The sequence below is a fragment of the Neophocaena asiaeorientalis genome, unplaced genomic scaffold (assembly GCF_003031525.2).
Source record: "Neophocaena asiaeorientalis asiaeorientalis breed wild unplaced genomic scaffold, Neophocaena_asiaeorientalis_V1.1 scaffold43, whole genome shotgun sequence".
NCBI classification, from domain to species: domain Eukaryota; kingdom Metazoa; phylum Chordata; class Mammalia; order Artiodactyla; family Phocoenidae; genus Neophocaena; species Neophocaena asiaeorientalis.
Window position 1 is genome coordinate 1,241,721 of NW_020173674.1, and position 7,475 is coordinate 1,249,195.

Below are 7,475 nucleotides of genomic sequence, written 5' to 3' on the forward strand. Positions count from 1 at the left end.
AAATAGAGCAAGGGCATCAAACTCACCTGGCCTGTAGGGGCTGAGGATCGGCATTCCTCCCAGATCTCACTTAGGGATCTGGGGGAAGTGATGGAACAAACAGCCCCTGGTGGGAGCTGTCATACTGTGGATCTATTTTGTGTGTTTTGAGTGAGACCTGCTGAGGGACTAGGAGTGGGTCTGAGGGGAGGAAGGGTCAAGGTATGCTGGCCTGCACATCTGAAATAGTGGGGCTTCCGTCTGCTGAGCTGGGAGATCTGGGGGTCGAGGGAGGAAAGGTTTGGTGGTTGGGGGCACTTCGGGCTTGGAGGGGGCATCCGAGGGGAGATGTTGAGTGGAGAACTGGATTCGTGGGCCCAGTTCAGGAGAGAGATCTGAGCTGGGCTTCACAATTCGGGAGCTGGTGTACTCGTGAAATTTGAATTAGCTCCCTGCGGACTGAGGGTTGTGGACTTAAAAAATATTCATAACCTAAAAGTTGAGAGTTATATTTTACTAGGCAGGAATTTTTAGGACTTCAAGCCCAGGAGGCAGCATCTCAAGGAACCCCGAGAGAACTGCTCCCAGGAAGTGAGTGGGGGCGGGGGAGCTAGGTTATACAGAAGTTTTGCAACTAAGGGCAGGTAATTGGAATGTCAAAAGATTACTGTTCATTAAAGAAAACCAGATACCCCAAGTTAAGGAATGTAGCGCTTTTCTTTGTATGGGAAGATACTAGAGTCTGGGCTCACTGAAATCATTCCTTTGATGTGCACGTCAGCTCCCTGGGGCCAGTGTCCTGGGCTTTCTCATCCCGAGTCCCCTCAGGGTGCCCCCTGGGGAGTGGCTGCAGTCTGATGGCTGCTAGAGGACAGGTATTCTTTCTTTCCTGAGTTCCCTCAGGGCTCACTGGCTCAGACATCCTTTGTTTACTGATATGGCAGGAAATATTCCATGTCTCAGGGTGCCCAGAGCAAAGGTGGAGGCCCAGTTAAGGTGGAACTTCAAAGCATGGGAGATGGAGTGTTGGAGAAAATGGCGAGGGTACCATTAGTTCACAGCTTGCGGGGGCCGGGGGCAGGAATGAGGGTGTATCTCACCCCCCCCCCAATTAAATTCCAGATGGATCCATGATTTAACAATAAAGAGTGGAACTGTTACCAAGTCCAAGCTCGCTCTGCTCGCCACACGGCGGGCCAATCAATCAGGAGACGAGGTGTTGAGCAAGGAGTACATTATTCAGAAAGCTGGCAGACCGAGACTATGGTAGAACAATGTCCTAGAGACCATCTTACCCGGGTCTGGCTGCTAGTTTCTTTTACAGAACAGAAAGGAGGTGGAGGTGAGGAAGTAAAGTAAAAAGGTCGTCAGTCTTGCAAAGCCTCTGGTTTGGCCAGCGTCGGAGAGGGGATGCGTTACTTTCTTCTTTCTTGCAGCCATCCACAAGTGGGCAGGGTCAGGGGGTTTCCCTGTGAGCTGAACAAAGGCACTTTAGTTAACATTCAGGCAGAGGGGCAGGCTTCCCTGAGGCAGGCCATTACGGATGGTTATAGCTGTAGACAGATACTAACAAAGGCAAAGGAGAAAGAAGGCTAAAGCCAAAGAAACAGTTGTGGCACGGGGTCAGACTGTGTTCTTCCCTGTTCCGGAACTACAGAAGCACACAGCAGGTGATGGGTGACAGTGGAAGAGTGGATGAGAGGCTCTGAAGCCAAACAGTCCGGGTGCCCATCCTGGCTCACACAGGTGTGACCTCTGTGACCTTCTGAAGGCCACTTAGCCTCCGTCCCTCCTTTCCTCATCTATAAAGTGCAATAAGGCAGAGCCACCTTGTAGAATAAATGAGCTAATAGGTGTTAAGCCCTTACAATGGCCCAGCACTTACGACTCACTAGGTGGGAGTGAGCTGTCGTTATTATCACTATTGTTTCAGCATCTTAGAGTGGGGAAGGCCTTTCTAAGCCTGACACTAAACCCAGAAGCCAAAAGCCTGAAGGACGGATGAATTTGGTTACCTACATCAAAAAAAAAAATTTCTTTAATTAGTTAAAAAATTTTTTTGATTAGTTAAAAATGCTTTTGAATGTTTAATTAGGTAAAGCGCTAATAGGCAAAGTCAAAGTCCTCTGACAAACTGAATAAGGAACAACCACAGAGAAAGACCCATTTCTCTAACGTATGAGGAGCTCCTGTAAATAATAACTAAACAAAAGAACACAAGAGAAGCACAGGCAACCCAGAGAAGGAGAAATTGAGAGGAAAGGAAGTACAGTTGACCCCTGAGCAATGAGGGAGCTGGGGTGCTGACCCCCGTGCAGTGGAAAGCCCATGCATCGTATTCTATTCCCCTAATGGGTAGAATTAACTACTAATAACCTAATGTTGACCGGAAGCCTTACCGATAACATGGTCAGCCCCATACGGCAGGGATGGGATGAAGAGTTTTCATTGTGTGCCCTTTTTAATTTACACCCATGTGAATATATTACTTAGTCAAAAACAATAAATTAAAATCTAAGTTAAGTTTCAAGAAACCCCATTAACAGCTACTATGGAAAACAGTATGGAGATGTCTCAAAAAATTAAAAATAGAGCTACTGTATAATCCAGCAATTCCACTCCTGGGTATTTATCTGAAGAAAATGAAAACACTAATTTGAAAAGGTATATGCACCCCTAAGTTCACTGCAGCATTATTTAGTGTCCATTGATAGATGAATGGATGAAGATGTGGCATGCATACACACACATACACGATAGAATACTATTCAGCCATAAAAAGAATGAAATCTTGCCATTTTCAACCACGTGGATGGACTTGGAGGGCATTAAGCTAAGTTAAATAAGTCAGACAGAAGAAGACAAATACTGTAGGATTGCACTTATATGTGTGTTACCAAGTCCAAGCTCGCTCTGCTTGCCCCACGACAGGACCATGAATCGGGAGATGAGGTGTCGAGACAAGGAATACGACTTTATTCGGAAAGCCGGCAGACTGAGAAAAAAGTGGACTAAAGTCTCCAAATAACCATCTTATCCGGGGTCTGGATGCCAGTTTCTTTCACAGAACAGAGAGGGGGAGGAGGTGAGGAAGTCAAGTAAAAAGGCCGTTTATCTTGCAAAACATCTCCGGTGGCCAGCATCAGGGAGGGGATGTGTTAATTTCTTCCTCTCCGCAGCCATTCACAGGTGGGCAGGGTCAGATTGTCTCCCTGTGAGCTGAACAGAGGCAATTTAGTTTAACATTCCGGCCGAGGAGCAGGGTTCCCCGAGGCAGGCCGTTATGGGTGATTGTAATAATAAAAGTGTAAAGCAAAGGTTAAAGTAAAAGAAAGATCCAAAGAGAAGTCAGATTTTGCCCTTCCCTGTTACAAGTGGGATCTAAAAAACAAGACAAAGGAACAAACATAAAACAGAAACAGTCATAGATACAGAGAACAAACAGGTGGTAGCCAGAGGGGTTGGGGCGGGGGCAGGAGCAGGAGCGATATCCGTGGGAGATTAAAAGGCACGAACTTTCAGTTACAAAATAAGTGAGTCGTGAGTCGAGGGTAGGGTTTTGTCCCACCAGACAGCAAGTTTACCCTGAAACTGCAAAGGTAGATACCATGTAACAGGTATCTTTTATTTTTATTCAAAGCACACACCACACACAGCTGGTATCTTAATACCTGCTGGTTTTTTTTTCTGTCTCCCCGGCTAGAATGTGGCATTTTGTTTGGGTTTATTTACTGCTGAATCCCGGAGCCTCAGAGGGCTCACCTAGAAGATGCTACCAAGTATCACCTCGAATGAGGCATCGTCCCAAACTCCGTTTCATATATGACCTTACTTTTTAATAGAGCTTCTAATACGTCATCCTTACACTCTTGCTTTAAACGTGAGTTGGTCAGGAAAATTCGTCACATGTTTTAGGATGTGATTTGCTAACATGTTTATTTAGGATTTTTGCATTCAAATACGATTGGCCTGTAATTTCTTTTTCTCGACTGTCATCTGATTTAGGTATTGAAGTTACACTAGTCTCATAAAATAAACTTTAAAACCAACTTACTTTCCTAGTCACATGTGTGCAAGGTTGGAACAGTTTGGTCTTTTATTCCCCACCTCTCACCTTCTTAGGGTTACGTTATAACTTATTTTTATTTTTTTTTTTTGCGGTACGCAGGCCTCTCACTGTTGCGGCCTCTCCCGTTGCGGAGCACAGGCTCCGGACGCGCAGGCTCAGCGGCCACAGCTCACGGGCCCAGCCGCTCCGCGGCATGTGGGATCCTCCCGGACCGGGGCACGAACCCGTGTCCCCTGCATCGGCAGGCGGACTCTCAACCACTGTGCCACCAGGGAAGCCCATACGTTATAACTTCTGATTTAACTGCTTCAGTGCTGTCAGGATAGCTTTTCTTTTTCTTCTTGAGTCAGATTTGAGGCAGGAGATAGATGGGCCCCAGGCTGGGCAGCTGGAGTCTGTCCCCTGTGGACAGATAATGCAAGATGAAGAGGAGGCGGAGCTGAGTCCTGCCCGGATAAGAGAGAAAAGACCACATGTTCCTCATTCTCAAGGTCAAGGAGACCTTCCCGACTACACATGCACAGAGAGGCTCCTCGGAGGTCAAAAAGAGAGTGATGTCAACCTACCCACAGGCCTCTGCGCTAGAATCGTCTTGGCCGGGAGATGTGCACGGACACGTGGGAGGACCCTGAGATAAACCAAATACTGACTCAGAACCAGACATAGCAAGATGATTGGCCAGAGGAAACCCGGAAGAAATGGCTCATAAGCGTGATTCAAACCACCACAAGGGTGTGACTCTCTCTCTCTGAGCCCGCCCTTGTGTCTATCCACATGCACTCTTTTTAATCCTAATAAACACTTTACTTGTTTCACAACTTTCCGTGTCTGTGTGGAAATTCATTTCTACGCAGCTGATGGGCCAGGGCCTTGTCACTGGCCACTGGTCCCTGGTGGTCTAGTGGCCAGGGTTCAGCCATCTCACTGCCGTGGCCTGACTTCAGTCTCTGGCCGGGAAACTGAAACCCTGCTTCAGGCCGCTGCAGGCCGAGGCCACCTGAGATCAGTTTGACGCGATCCTTTTCTCTGAATTTGATCATTTCAAATACAATTTCAAATTACTTGGCATGCAGTTTTCGTAGCATTCTCACGTTATTTCTAAAACTTCGGGTGCATTTGTATTTGACTGGTATTGTAGATTTATTCTCTCTTTCTGTCTTCCTCTCTCTGATCTTGTGAGCACTTCTAACACATCTTTGTTTTCAATTTCATTAATTTCTACGGTATTTTTAGAATTTCTTTTCCTTCAAATTTAGGGGAGGGTCACCATCCTCTTCCTCCTGACTTTGTAAATTACATGATTACCTCCCCGATTTCAGTCTCGGTTCCTTGCCAATTTAGAGCTTTTGGTTTTCTTATAAGCACTGCTTTAGCAGCCATGCCATCCTCAAACTCCGGCCTGTGGTGTTTTCTGTTTTCATCATTGCTCAGTTCTAAATTCTATCTAATTTCTATTATGACTTATTCTCAGGCCTCCAGCTAGTTTAGAATGTCTTTTATCTTTTAGGCTTAAAAACGCATGTTAGGTTATCTTGGCGGTGGTGTGGTTTTTAACCTACTTGCAATATGGTCAGAGAGTGGGGTCAGTATGACACAAAGTCATCCTTTACGGACTTAAACGCAGTCAGTTGTCACAGACGTGAGCCTGAGGAAAAGGGTGATTCTCTAACTATCAGATACAGGGAACTACGTCATTTTGTTGCATCAGACTTCCTAACCTGTCATTAAATCATCTGTAGTTTGGGTTTCAGAAATTGCACGTAGCCCTCTGCCGAAAGCAATGGTAATTCTGGACAAAATATTTTAAAAAACTCTGTGGAGGGACTTGGGAACAGTCACAAGCAAGCAGAAGCGTGGTGGGGTTCGAGGTATGGGGCAGACACAGCGGCGGGGGGCTTGGTCCCGCGGATCCGCCAGTCAGTGCCAAGCAGGGAAGCTGGGGTGCAAGGAGAAAGTTCAAATCTTGGTGGATTCAGGCGTCAGAGGCTGGTTTGGGGTGAAGGGGGAGACCCCAGATAGGAGGGAGCCCCAGAGAGGGGGCCCCAAAATTCACACAAAACTCACCCCAAACTCACCCCGACCCCCTAAACCAAGCATGTGCAGGAGAAAACCCAGGTGACTGGTTGAAGCTGGAAGGTGAGAGTTGAACAGAGCTTTCAAAGGTTGATCCCAAAGAGCTGGCGGAGCTTAGACTTTGAATCTCACTGCAGGAGAGAAGCCTGGATACCCCGTGGGGCTTCCATCAAAACCCCAGAAGGACCATGGCTGCAGAGCAGACTGTGTCCCCAGAACAGGGATTTGCCCTAAGATGGAGGCTCGGGATGAAATGAACGGTTCTAACAAAGTGTGAGGTGAGCCTCTGCAAGTTCAAGGTGACCACCTAGCAATTAAAGGCCCTGCTAGCAGGAAAGTCAAGGCTGGGTACGAAGAACACCTTTACACTCATAAACCTGACAAATTGAAAGAAGCGGACCAGGGCTTCCCTGGTGGCACAGTGGTTAAGAATCTGCCTGCCAATGCAGGGGACACGGGTTCGAGCCCTGGTCCGGGAAGATCCCACACGCCGCAGAGCAGTTAAGCCCGTGCACCACAACTGCTGAGCCTGCGCTCTAGAGCTCGTGTGTCACAACTACTGAGCCCACGTGCCGCAACTACTGAAGCCCTCGCGCCTAGAGCCCGTGCTCCGCAACAAGAGAAGCCACCGCAATGAGAAGCCCGCACACCACAACGAAGAGTAGCCCCTGCTCGCCGCAACTAGAGAAAGCCCGCGAGCAGCAACGAAGACCCAACGCAGCCAAAAATATAAATAAATAAATTTATTTAAAAAAAAACAAAAACGTTAAGAAGTGGACCAGCACCTAAAAGCTAACTCAAACTCAACTGAGCTGACACAGACCATCCGAAAACCCCCATAACTATTAAAGAAAATGAATTTGCAATTTAAAAGCTCCCAACAAAGAAACCTCCATGCCAGAAGGATTAGCCTCAATTTTACATAATCTCTTCCACAATATTGAAGAGGGCGGGACACTTCCCACTCATTTTGTGAAGCCAGCCCATTCCAGTACAAAAACCAAGGACAGTGCATGTAAGTCCCCAAACTCTCCAAAGATTTGCCTTACAGAGTATATCATCTGAACCCAGGGGAAATTAGAAATCAACTTTTAAAAGATATCCAGAGAAGCCCCCAAAATATTTGGCAAAAAGAAAGAAAAGAAACCACAAGAGAAATTTGAAAACATTTGATCTGAATAAAGATGAAAACTCAGCACGCCAAAAATCTGTGGAAGGCAGTAAATGCTGTGCTTAGAAGGAGATGTGCAGCTTCAAAGGGTTATATTAATAAAGAAGAGCGACTTCCCTGGCGGTCCAGTGGTTAGGACTCCGTGCTTTCACTGCCGAGGGCCCAGGTTCGATCCCTAGTCGG